The sequence below is a fragment of the Crocodylus porosus genome, unplaced genomic scaffold (genome assembly GCF_001723895.1).
Source record: "Crocodylus porosus isolate Cpor-Errol unplaced genomic scaffold, CroPor_comp1, whole genome shotgun sequence".
NCBI lineage: Eukaryota > Metazoa > Chordata > Crocodylia > Crocodylidae > Crocodylus > Crocodylus porosus.
The window spans coordinates 3,625,701-3,638,314 of record NW_017728907.1 but is presented as its reverse complement, the minus strand read 5'-3'; the positions used below and the strand labels follow the sequence as shown (position 1 = coordinate 3,638,314).

Here is a 12,614-nt window from a genome sequence, read left to right as displayed (position 1 = left end):
CGTCCGTTCACTGGTAGGATGGAAGAGAATACCACCTGTGCACCAAATTTTCCTACTTTTAATCACTTTAATGACTCTCCTGTGAAAGGTCTCCTGTTATTGATACCTCTTACCAAAGCCTGCCCTGGCTTTGTTGTAGATCTGAAGGAGAGAAGCAGAATGATTTCTGCAGAGAGGCACAAGAGTCATGTCTGGGTTCATTAAAAGGCTTCTTTGGCCCAGCTGTTTAATTTCTGTATTTGAGAAGAAAAATTAGAAAAGTAAAATTTTCTTAACTTGTAGAGGTGTTTTAAAGATAAAGCCAATTTAAGTTTTGTGAAGAGCTACATAAAAGTACAAGGACAATGAGAAATATAACTTATTGTTAACTGTCCTATTTTTTTTCTGGGTATTTGAATTCAAAAGAGGGTTTTTTTTCAACTTACCATCTTCAGAACACAGTGTCCCCGTAGTCTCTGCGACCCTTGTTTCTTGGTGGGTGAAAAAGCTTCTGGATTGAAAATAGTTGCAATATAAGGCCATTCATTCTGAAAGTGTGGCATACTTTCCAACTACAACTATAATTTGTCTCTCTACACAGTTTGAAACCTTCATGCTATTGGATGGCTGGACAGCATATCCTTTTGAAATTCCACTTTGCAGAGCTTAGTCAGTGTTGGCACGTTAACTTGTGACTCACTGAGACATTCCCATACAATACTGCTTTCTTTCCTCACTCATTCTAGAATTAAAGGCTAAAAATGTAGGACCTGAAGAAATAGGGAAAAAATTATGTGTTTAAACAGTTACTGACCAATCAACGCACACAAGCATTAGATAAGAGATTACCCTGAGCTGCATGTTTTTTAAAGGAAACAGAACTTTTAAAAACAGACTTGAGATGTTTGACTCTTGAAGATCAAATCTAGTTCATTATGTAGTTCATCCTTACCTTACACCATCATAGTTTTTAGTGGGAAAAAGGAAGTGAAGAAAAATCTTAAGACCATACCATTTTAGTAGTTACAATGCTAAGTTTATATCTAAAAGGGAACGGTATATAAAACCATTCCTTTTCATTTTTAAAGAGGAATAGGTATTGCTCTTTCTAATGTTACAAACAGTAATTAACTTGTAATGGTTATCTGCCAGTTTAAAAGGTTATTTAAAATTCTACCTTTTCCCTTTCTTTTTCTTCCTTTCCCACCACCCTCCTCCCCCATCTACTTTGTTCCATCATTTGTTCCTACCCTTGCCTGCCAATTTGTCTCATGATCACCTCCCCAGTTTTTTTTGCATCGCACTCACTTCCACCCTCATATTACCAAATAGTTAAGTGTACCACAATGTCAAATATTTTTAAAGGCAGTAAGTACAGATTTGAGGATTTGGAGAAACACTGTAGCAGTAAACAGCCTACCTAAATCCCCTTCCTTGAGTCAATTGCTGATTAGCAAATGTGCTAAGACACTAGGACTGTTACTCCTACTCCATAAAAATTTACCAAAGGATGACTAATGACCTCAGATGTTTAAGATTTAATATTTGTCAGCTATATCATCCAAATGAACCACTCCCAATGGGCTAGCCTGAGTGTTGCTTCAGTATTCAGTTAGAGGTGAGAGAGCTACTAACTGAAACACCAACAGACCTTTCTGCAGCATCAAAATTTTCTGTAGAAGTCTCAACTCCAAGTACTGACCAGATCTCATGTTAAATTGGAGTTGATGGGGTCACATTCCAAGTCTAAAGGTGTTTCTGATACTTGAAAGAGAATACTATTTTGTGCAGTTGTAAAGAGCAGCATTGCTTATTGTAGAGCAAGGGTGCTCAGTTCCTGTCCTGTGGGCCAGGTCTGGCCCCTGATACAAGTCATCTGGCCTGTGGGTCCCTCCCACAAATTAAAAAATTTGGCGGAGGAGGTGTGAAGGTGGGAGTGGTGGTGGCACCCTTGCCTTGCTGCTAAGTTTCTGGACCCAGGGTGGGAGCCCCATGGGCTAGAGAGCGTGGTCTTGCATGTTGGCCCAGGACCTGATCCTAGCAGGTGGGCAGGGTTGTATCATCCATCTGGCTTGTGGGGCCAGATGATTTAGCACCACTAGGGTAGAGCAAAAATGCCTGCAGCAGTTTCTCTGAATGTAATGAATTGTTGGGGAAGTAAGAGGAGGGAATGGTTCCTGTCCTTGGGGACTTGGACCAGATAAACTTTAAGCACAAATTGCGTAGCTTAAAGCTCAGTCGCTCTGAATTACTTTTTCAGTTTTGAAAGCATGATTGATGCGTAATAACCAGTCAGCTATAACCTGGGATAAATGAGTGATTCTTTTTAAATGACACTGTACAGGTTTCCCTCAATTTACATGGGTTCAGTTTATGCGAATTTGCTGTTATGCAGTGACCCTTTTGTAACCGAAATTCGTTGTATGTGAGTTAAATTCGCATATATATGATTGGCATAGACCTGGAAAATGCTGCATAAAATATTTGCATAAAGCGAACCTACTTTATAATGTAAGAAATAGGGATAGGTTCCCCTGTTGGCTGCTCCCGGGGCCAGCTGGCATGAGTGCAGATAAGTGGAGCCCTGGGTGGTGCAGGATGTGGTACACACCCCAGCCCTGGCTGTAGCAGCCCCGGGAGCTGCTGGCACCAGCTGCCAGGAGCCACTGGGCTGCACTGTGCCTTGAACCTCCCCAGGGCTCTGCCTGTCCCCACTCACCCCAGCTACTGCTGCAGCTGTCCCGGGAGCGGCCAGTGCCAGCTCCCTGTAGCCGCTGGGCTGCACCATGCCCTGGTGCAGGCAGTTGGTGCCGGCAGCTCCTAGGGCTGGGTTGGAGACGGGCAGAACTCTGGCAAGAGCCTGGAGCCCCCTGAGCCTGCAGCAGCTGCTGGCCCCAACCTGGTCTTGTCTGGCTGCAGGCAGCTGCCAGCCCCTGCTGCAGCCCTGGGAGTGGTGGATACCACGTGCTTGCAGCTGCTGGGCTCTGCTGCGCCAGGGGAGTTGGGGCACAGTGCCCTGGTGGAAGTGGAGTCCTGGGGGGTTTGGAGCATGACGCAACTCCCTGCAGTGGGACAAGACCAGGCTGGGGCTGGCGGCTCCTGTAGGCTTGGGCTTCAGGCTCTTCCTGGCGCTCTGCCTGTCTCCACCCCAGCTCTGGCTGCAGCAGCCCTGGGAGCTGCCAGCACCAACTGCCTACACCAGGGCACCATGCAGCCCAGTGGCTACAGGGAACAGGCATTGGCTGCTCCCGGGACAGCTGCAGCAGGAGCTGGGTTGAGTGGGGACGGGCAGAGCCTTGATGGGGTTTGAGGCACGGTGCAACCCAGTGGCTGCCGGCAGCTCCCGGGGCCACTGTGACCAGGACTGGGGTGAGTGCTGTGCTCTGCACTGCCTGCGGCTCTGCTTGTCTGCGTTCACCCCAGCTGGCCCCAGGAGCAGATGACAGGAGAACCTATCTCTATTTCTTATATTATAAAATAGGTTCGCTTTATGCTAATTTGATTTATGTGGCATTCGCCAGGAATGCACGTACCACAAAAATTGAGGGAATCCTGTATTGTAACTTACTTTTTGTGTATCAACTGCATTACTGCTTTTCATGCAAGGTATTTTTGGTTAGATTTTTAACAATACTCACTTTAGCTGCAATTGGCTTGTATAAATTGGAAAAAAAAATAAATAATACCTCAGGCCAGGTACAAAAGTTGTATTTCTGCATGGCAGGCATGCAGAAAGTGCTCTATAGCTGTAACCAAACAGACTATCAAAGCACATAGAGCAGTCTAAAAGTGGTGGATCCTGCCCCTGGGTGGATGTAGTATCAAACTTTAGCACAGGGAATTGTGCATAGAAAAATTCAAAATTATGCACGGTAAACTACAGACTTATGCGCAGAGTCCTGGGGGCTGCATGTGGCCACATGGAGCTGACCCAGCCTAGCCCACTGGCACATACCTTCAGACCAGAGGAGGCTGGCTCTGTGCTAGCACATGGGGCTTGCAACACTGCACGAGGGAGCTGTGTGGCACTGGCCTGGGCCAGGCCAGCTCCGTGCCTCCACAAGGGGCTTCCCACTGCAGTGCTGGAAGCCTCATGTGGAGGTGCAGAGCCTGTCTGGCGCAATGGCACGCAGACCAGGAGTTGCGTGTCACAGGCCCAGGTGGGCTTCATGGCTCTGTGTGTGTCTTCCTGCTTGAGCTGGCCTGGCCTGCAGTGTCGCAAGCCCCATATGCCAGATGGTTTGGGTTGAAGTCATGGGCCAGTTCCATGCCACCATGTATAGCCCCTGGGACTCAGCCAGAGCCATGCCTCCCCAGGGGCTTCTGATTGCTGAGGACTTGAATACCCTGAGTTTCTGTTACTGCTGCTGCACGGCAGCAGAGGCTGTGCACCATTGGGGGTGGGGAGGCATGTGGTGGAGAGAACTGCACCCCACACACTGCAATACACATCCCCTCCTGCTGCAAGCAGGAGATCCTTTCCCCACTCACCAGCTTTCTAGTAGCATACCACCTTCCTTAGTACCTCCACATGGGTCTCCCAGCTGCTGTGCTGGGAGTCCCATGGAAGTGGAGGCACAGAGCCCACCCATGTTAAATCATGCAGTTGTGTGGTTATATGTTTTATGCGCAAAATTGTGCAGGTACCTATAATTCCCCCAGGGTGTAACTGCAGGTTAGATCACTGTAACAAACATCTGTCTAACATCCTATAACTAATGGTAGGTTGCATTTTGCCGACATCCCATGAAACACTGCAGCACCCTGCTAACGCTCCCTCATGGGGTGGTGATCTAGGCCAGCGCTAGTTTCCTTTGCCCCAGCTTTGGGCAGGCCCTGCCCCCAGGCTGTCACTGACAAGAGTCAGCGAAGCCTGTGTTTTTAGGTCCCCCACATGTTTTTTGTTCCCTCCAGCCAGTTATGAACCACTGTCTGGTGTTACTGCTCAGTGTGTGAATTCCATCCACTGCGTCTAGGCATTTGTAAAGATTGCAGCTTTTAAGTGCTGTGCTGTTTGCTGAACACTGCCTTCACACAGGGGGCTGTCCAAGATGTTCTTTTTGTACAGTGTTATTCTGAAGTGTCCATAGCCAGATCTCAGTTTGTGCAGCTTGAGCTATGTTTCTCTGTCAAGGTTGTGCCCAATGGGGAACTCATTTGGGGTTGGTATAAAACTCTGTAGAATAGATTTCAGACCAGAATACTTTCAATGATCATTTAATTTCCATTTGCTCCACCTTTTATCTAAAGTTAGTCTAACACTGACTGTTTACACCCCAAGGTACTCAAGGAGCTGGTGAGCATCATAGCTTCTGGCACGGACCTTTGAGAACTCCTGGCGCTCTGGTGAAGTGCCCAAAGATTGGAAGATGGCCAGTGTGGTGCCTATCTTCAAGGAAGGGTGAAAAGTAGATCCGGCAAACTACAGGCCCATTAGCCTGACCTTTATTCTGGGGAAAGTCTTGGAAAAGATTATCAAAGAGGCCGTCCTTAACAGACTAGCTGACGGCAATATCCTGAGGGATACCCAGCATGGGTTTGTTGCGGGTAGGTCTTGCTTGACCAATCTCATTTCCTTTTATGACCAGGTGACCTATCACCTGGACAAGGGGGAAGAGATTGATGTCACTTATCTTGACTTCAAAAAAGCCTTTAATCTGATATCTTATGATCACCTCTTGGCAAAACTGGCTGACTGCAGCCTTGACCTCACCGTGATCCTCTGGCTGGTGAATTGGCTCCGTGGTAGGACCCAGAGGGAGGTGGTTGATGGAACCCAGTAGTCTTGGTGTGTGGTCACCAGTGGGGTCCCTCAAGGCTCTGTCCTAGGGGCTGTATTGTTTAACATCTTCATCAATGATGTGGACGTTGGTGTCAGAAGCAGGCTGGCTGCATTTGCTGACGACACCAAACTCTGGGGTAAAGCATCCACACATGAGGATAGAAGGGTGATCCACACAGATCTTGACAGGCTTATGAAGTTGGTGGACGAGAACCTGATGGTGTACAACACCAGAAAGTGCAAGGTTCTCCACCTTGGGAGGAAAAACCTGCAGCATGCTTATAGGCTCGGCAGTGCTATGCTGGTTAGCACTACAGATTAAAGGGACTTGGGGATCATGATTAACCGCAAGATGAAAATGAGCCTTCAATGTGATGCTGCAGCTAGTAAAGCGAGCAAAACGCTGGCTTGCATCCATAGATGCTTCTCAAGCAAATCCCAGGACATCATTCTCCCCTTGTACTCGGCCTTGGTGAGGCCTCAGCTGGAGTATTGCATCCAGTTTTGGCTCCTCAATTTAAAAAGGATGTGGAGAAGCTTGAGAGAGTCCAGAGAAGAGCCACGTACGTGATCAGAGGTCAGGAAAACAGAGCTCATGATGATAGGCTGAGAGCCATGGGACTCTTTAGCCTGGAAAAGCGCAGGCTCAGGGGTGATCTGATGGCCATCTATAAGTTGATCGGGGTGACCACCGGTATCTGGGGGAATGTTTGTTCACCAGAGCTCCCTAGGGGATGACTAGGTCACACAGTTATAAACTACTACAAGACCGTTTCAGGCTGGACACAAGGAAGAATTTCTTTACTGTCTGAGCCCCCAAGGTCTGGAACAGCCTGCCATCGGAGGTGGTTCAAGCACCTACATTGAACACCTTCAAGAGCAAATTGGATGCTTGTCTTGCTGGGATCCTGTGACTCCAGCTGACTTCCTGCCCTTTGGGCGGGGGGCTGGACTCGATGATCTTCCGAGGTCTCTTCCAGCCCTAATGTCTATGAATCTCTGAATCCCTGCTGACTTCCTGCCTGTGGGGCAGGGGGCTGGATTCTATGATCCTCTGGGGTCCCTTCCAGCCCGAATGTCTTTGAAATCTGTAAACACTCATGGCTGCCTGCCAGGCCCTCCACAAACCCAGAAACCTGGCAGCAGAGCAGGAGTTGGGGTCTGTCATCTTATGTCATTTGGTCTGATGCCCTGCAGTGCAGGGAAGACATCTGTGTATGTGCAAGTTGTGCACTGTTAATTACAGTGTTGAGCTTTTTAGTGAAACAGCTTCTGGGCCACACATGAGCACAGTTATCTGTTGGGGAGCATACCATTGCAAGCGCAGTGGTTCTGTTCACTTTGAAGTTGACACACCATGTTGTGCTGACTTAATGCCTTAAGGCAGATACGTGTGCAGACTTGAATGTTGAACTTCTGTATGCAACTTTTATAGCTGAGGGAACAGTCTAATGCGACTCTTTGGTAAGTTGGGGTACACTGAGGGGGAAGGCTGTGGTTGCCTGCTCTGATATACAGTATGCCATTAGCTAGGGATGTAAATATTGTTTAAAAACAGTATCCATTTAACCTCCTCCAGTTCTCTCAGTTAAATGGTTAACCGATAGCTCATACCTAGTTTAATGACCTCCAGCAGAAATTACCTTGGTCTCAGCCCTTTTATCTTCACCTTGCACTCATGACTCTGCGGGCCCCAGGCCACTGGAGGGCAGCTGTGGGCAGGGGGTGATTGGCATAACTGAGCCACTAGGAGACGCTGCCCAGCTTCAGAGCTGCGGCTACCCCTTGTCCCCAGACGCAGGGGCTGGAGCTACAAATGGAACCAGGGCTGTGGCCCTCTCCCTCCCTGCAGTGGCTGGATCTGGGCACAGGAGAGGCTGGGCCTCCCACAGGATTCAGGTGGGGCCTTTCCACCATAGCAGCAGGACTCCCAGACATATGATGGGACTACCTTTCTCCCTGAAGCAGTAGGGCCTGGTCAGGGCAATGGACTCCTTGCACCTCTCCTTGTGCTTGTGCCACTGAAGCCCAGACCTAGAAGGCTCTTTGGTACTGCCCAGCCTGGCCCTCCCCAACTTGCCCTGGGGAAAGGAGGTGGGAGAGTTCAGTTCTAGCAGTGGTGTCTGTTGGGCACTCTGCATCCTTCTCCCTTCCCTCTGGTGCTGGGGCTGCACAGAGCTAGGCCCAGCCCTGAGGTAGGGCTTGACATGTGGCTGGCTGAGCCCAAGGAGGTACTGCAACAGCTGGAACAGACAGCACTGGGTCTAAGACTGGGGTAGGCAAAATGCAGCCCATGGGTGAGATCCGGACTGCCAGGCCATTCTATCTGCTTCGTGGGGCCTATAGAAGATTTAGAAAACTATCTATACCTGGCTGCTTGTCAAAGATGACAAGACATCAGTTGCAGCAGGACCCAGTGGCAGCAGTAGCAAAGCCCACCTAGCCCAGCCCCCACCCCAGCCTTCAACCAGAAACTTCTTCCTAACAGAGACTTCTGACCAGGAATCCTGTGGCTGTTCCCCTGCCCTCGCTCCCTCTGAGAGGGAAGCTCAGATAAATGGGCAGAGGGAGTGGCAGGGAGGACCTTTGGCACAGTAGGAACCATCCCCGCTTAGCTGACACCACGCAGTTCCAGGCTGTATGGCTGGGACTGCAGGATGCAGCAGGAGCCAGCCTGATTTGGCCCAGCCAGGCCTCTGCAGTTCCTGGCTGGCTTCTGCTGCACTGTGTAGTCCTGGCCATGAGCAGGAAACCACGTGGTACAGAAGCCAGTCCAGCCAGACTGGCAGCACATGGTTCCCAGCTGTATGGCTGGGACTTCATGGTGCAGCAGGAGCTAGCCAAGAACTGCTGAGGCCTGTCCTGGCTTGGCTGGGTCCTGCTGCATCCTGCAGTCCTGGCCATGCAGCTGGAAACCATGCCCTGCTGAAGTGGCCAGTGAGAGGGCAGGCAGGCAAGGAAGGAAGGGAAGTGGCAGGGGAATGGCAGTGGTAGCAAGTGGGCGGGTGGGAGTGTGGTACCCTGAGGCCGGGGTCAGCAGCAGCAGGAGGGAACTGAAAAGTGTGGGGGCTGGGTTGGCTCCTGCTGCATTCTGCGGTCCTGGCCATGCAGCCGGGAACTTTGCACTGCTGGGGGTCTCCACCTGCCACGGGCCACTAGTGCCCTGAGGCCTCGCCTCCTGCTGCAGGGGCTGTGAGCAACGAGGGGGCAGGGTGTTTGTAGGGGGGTGTCCCACATGCATACCCCACCATACAAGTGCCCACACTCACCCCAGCCACCCTTCCCCTGCACACACTTGCAGCCTGCCACAAACCCCATACCCACACACATACCCCCACAAACCATGTACACACCCACCAATACCCCCTACAATATACAAAAGTAAGACTTCATTTTAAGCTATTATGCAATCACCTGTATGTACACTACACAAACATAAATCAGGACAAAAATATTTTTTTGAAATTGGTGCATGTCTGATTTGTGGTGTGCATCTAGGGCCACATATATCAGTGTGGGGCTTGCCCTCTCCCCCATTCCTGTACTGTGTGTGCTTGCAGTGCTGGGCTTGGTTCATAGTTGAAATGCTCCTTCTGGTGGTCCAGCTGCCCCTCATAGGGCCTCATGAGCTGGGGCAGGAAGGGGTAGGCTGACCCCCTGACAAGGAATTGGGGAGCAGTGACTTTGCTGATGACAAAACTGGGGACCTTGGGTGCATAGGGCCTGCTTTCTATCACTTGGGGAACAGGGAGTTGGTTGCGCAAGAGGTGGATGTCATCTTCATTGGCTATATGAAAGTCAGTGGTCTAGTTGTGTCCCAGATGCCTGGTTATTATGTGTGTGTGCACATGTGTCCAGGATGCCTGGGTTCTGTGTGTGGTGGTGGGGGGCACAGGGACTGACATGCACACACAGTAGAAGCATGGCACACTGAGTAGGCATGCAAGTAGCCATGAGGCTGCATGCTATGAGTCACTGCTGCATCAGGTCCAGGTGGGTAGCCAAGATGTCCCTGCCAGCCAGTCATGGGTGGCTCAGCTGTTCAGCTCCATGCTGGGAGTTGTGCAAGAGCACCCCTCCCCACACCTGCAGTGCTTGGACCGTGCAGGCAGGCTCTGCTCCCCCTCACCAACCCCCACAAAGGCTAGCGTGTGTTCTGTGTCCTTCCATCCTAAATAGGGTTGCTTAGATTAATGCTTGAAAGTTAGAGTGCCTCTGCCATGGGCTTCTTGAATAACTGTACTTAGCCTCTGTGGTTTTGCAGTTTTAAGGTTTCTTGATATATTTTTCTCTTATCTCCCATTTTTCCAGTGCTTCTATCTATTAAATTCTTCTTTCAAATCATCTTGGAAACTTGGCTTCCCCATACATATTTCCTGTTCTGCCTTTCTGTATTTAAAAAAAACAACTTTTATTAGGCATGATTTTGTCCTTCTTTTTCCATACTTATTTCTACCCAGTTGTTTATTTTGTCTAGGTAAATTTTGTATATTTTAAACTGCAAGTGCATTGCTTTGTCCGCAGGAGCTTTATACAGCATAAAATACTTAGGACAAAGAGCACTCTCCACAAGCTGCCCATGCATGGTACTTTTTTACATTTTAAATCCTCACCGAGGGGAAAATGCATCTTACCCTAATAGTCATCTCTTCTTACCCTTTTTTTCTTCTTTACTTTAACCTTCCACCAAATGATCAGTGGTAACAAAGACAAAAGGTGCGCCAATAGAGATTTTTGGGGCCAATACCAATAGCTGATTTTTAAGGAGGCGTATTGGCTGATGCCGATCCGATTTCCAGTATGCAGCCTAGGAGCTTGAAGATCAGTATCCAGCTGGTAAGTCTGTTGTGGTGGAGTGGGGGGGGAAGGGAAGGGCCATGGGAGAGGGCCAGATCAAGGCCCCTGTAATGAGGGAAGGAGTGGGGTTGGGGTGGGGGGAGAGGCTGGTCTGGAAGTGAGGGGCATCTCCCACTGCTCTGTGTACCCTGGGGAGCGCATGAGGGGAGCACATCTCTCCGGATCTGCATGGGGTTGGGTGGCCTGCTGCAGTGGGCTAGGGCTGTGCTAGGCCCTTCGTGGCAGGGGCTGGGCCGGGCTGTGCTTGGGGCAAGCAGCAGCAGCACTGGGAGAGTAGCTACATGGGGGGTGGGGCTGCAGCCATCCCAGAATTTGCCACTGCCCAGCCCAACCCCTGCTGGGGAGAAACCGGTGCAGCCGTGACCCCAGCTTGCAGTGGCAGCTTGCCACACCCCATTCAGATGCCCTCTGTGCCCTACTGGGTATGTACAGTGGCAGAAGCCACCCTTTCCCTCCCCCCCATGTCCCCTGGACAAGCCATGGCTCCATCCTGTGCCCTGTCTGCCCCCACTAGGTAGCACTTGCCCCAGCCCCTGCCCCACTCCCTCCCTCACTTTAGTGACCTCGATCTGCCCCCCCACATCCCTTCCCTTCCACCACAACAGAGTTACCAGCTAGACGCAGCTCTCCAAGCTGCCGGGCTGCACAGGGCATTTATTGGCTACGTTATCAGCTGCATCAGGGAGAAAAAGCTGATTTTTTCAATGTAGATGATTTTCTTTATATCTGTGCCAGTCTGCTATTGGCATCTCTAAAAAAGACTAGATGTAATGTATTTGTGGACCCACTCCTGACAATTAATAAATCATTTTGATCGCTTGCCACAAATATGGGAAAATTTAAATGAACACTCCTAGGGATTGTACAAGTGGAATGGAAATGGAATACACAGATTTGAGCTTGGGAAAAGGGAAATGGAACATGTGCAAATATGGTATAAAATACAATCACCCCTTTTAATAACTTCAGCTGTAGTTCAAGATTGCTGCTTGTTCACCAGTGAGAATATCTGGCAAGTCAGTCTCTTGATTATGCCACTTCACACATCAGTGCTAAAGCACCCATCTTACCTGCATTTTAGCAGTAGTCCAAGTGTTCTATCCTGTGTTGACCGTGCAATGTTCTACTCGGCACTGCTGCTGTCCTCTGCAAAGTGGTAATGGACAAGAAATTGGAAGCAGATCCTGGAGCCGATTTATTTTTAAGCATCAAGCAAGCTCTTTGCTCTTAATTAGGAAGTATTTCCCTTCTAACTTATTTTGGGAGCCATTAATACTCTGTATTGGTGACTTCCCAAGTGTTACTGAAAGAACAGTGGGCATTTAACATGCATAAATACTTTTTATGGAAGCACTTGTGACCAGTAGGGAGTGGAGAGCTTTTTCCCTCTGGAGCTTTAAGGTTTACTTTTAATTATATGTTTTCCAGGGTAATATCATCATTATACTGAAACATCTTATAAATACTTCTAGTCAAGCAAATGCTGTATCTCTGATGGATTTCAAAACACAGTAGAACCAGTGGAGTGTAAATTTCCCAACTCTGCTTATCCTACATGCGTCAGGCCTTGCTTTGAAAGATCATCTTCAGAAGTTTGTAGTGCAGGCTTCATACTTATTTTCCTTCTGTGGTGTCTGCTGGAATTGCTAAAAGGTTGACACCTAATGCCAAACTATGTTAGTGTAATAGAAACCTGTATCTTTCCACAGAAAGATGAACTAATGCTTATCTGCACAGGCAACTGGGGGGATGCCAGACCATGGCAACTTTTCAGCCATTACTATTCTACCTCACAATCATTAACTCAAGTGGAGGGTTACTTGCTCCATTGCCCCTCCATTGAGCCATCCAGTTCCTGGTTGATTTATGGGTTTTTTCCCCTTTTTCTTTCTTGCAGTATAGTGGATGGGTCCTTCTCAACCTGGAAGGACGTGGGGAGTGGGGTTCCGCAGGGCTCTGTCCTCGGGCCCACACTGTTCAACATCTTCATCAGTGA

The 12,614-nt window shown here is 49.2% G+C and overlaps 1 protein-coding gene across 4 annotated transcripts in view; it reads left to right on the top strand.

The window, feature by feature from the left end:
* The window catches only part of CAMSAP2 (calmodulin regulated spectrin associated protein family member 2), a 186,895-nt gene that overhangs the window by 54,089 nt on the left and 120,192 nt on the right, over window positions 1–12,614 (top strand). The gene's annotated exons all lie outside the window — the stretch shown is intronic.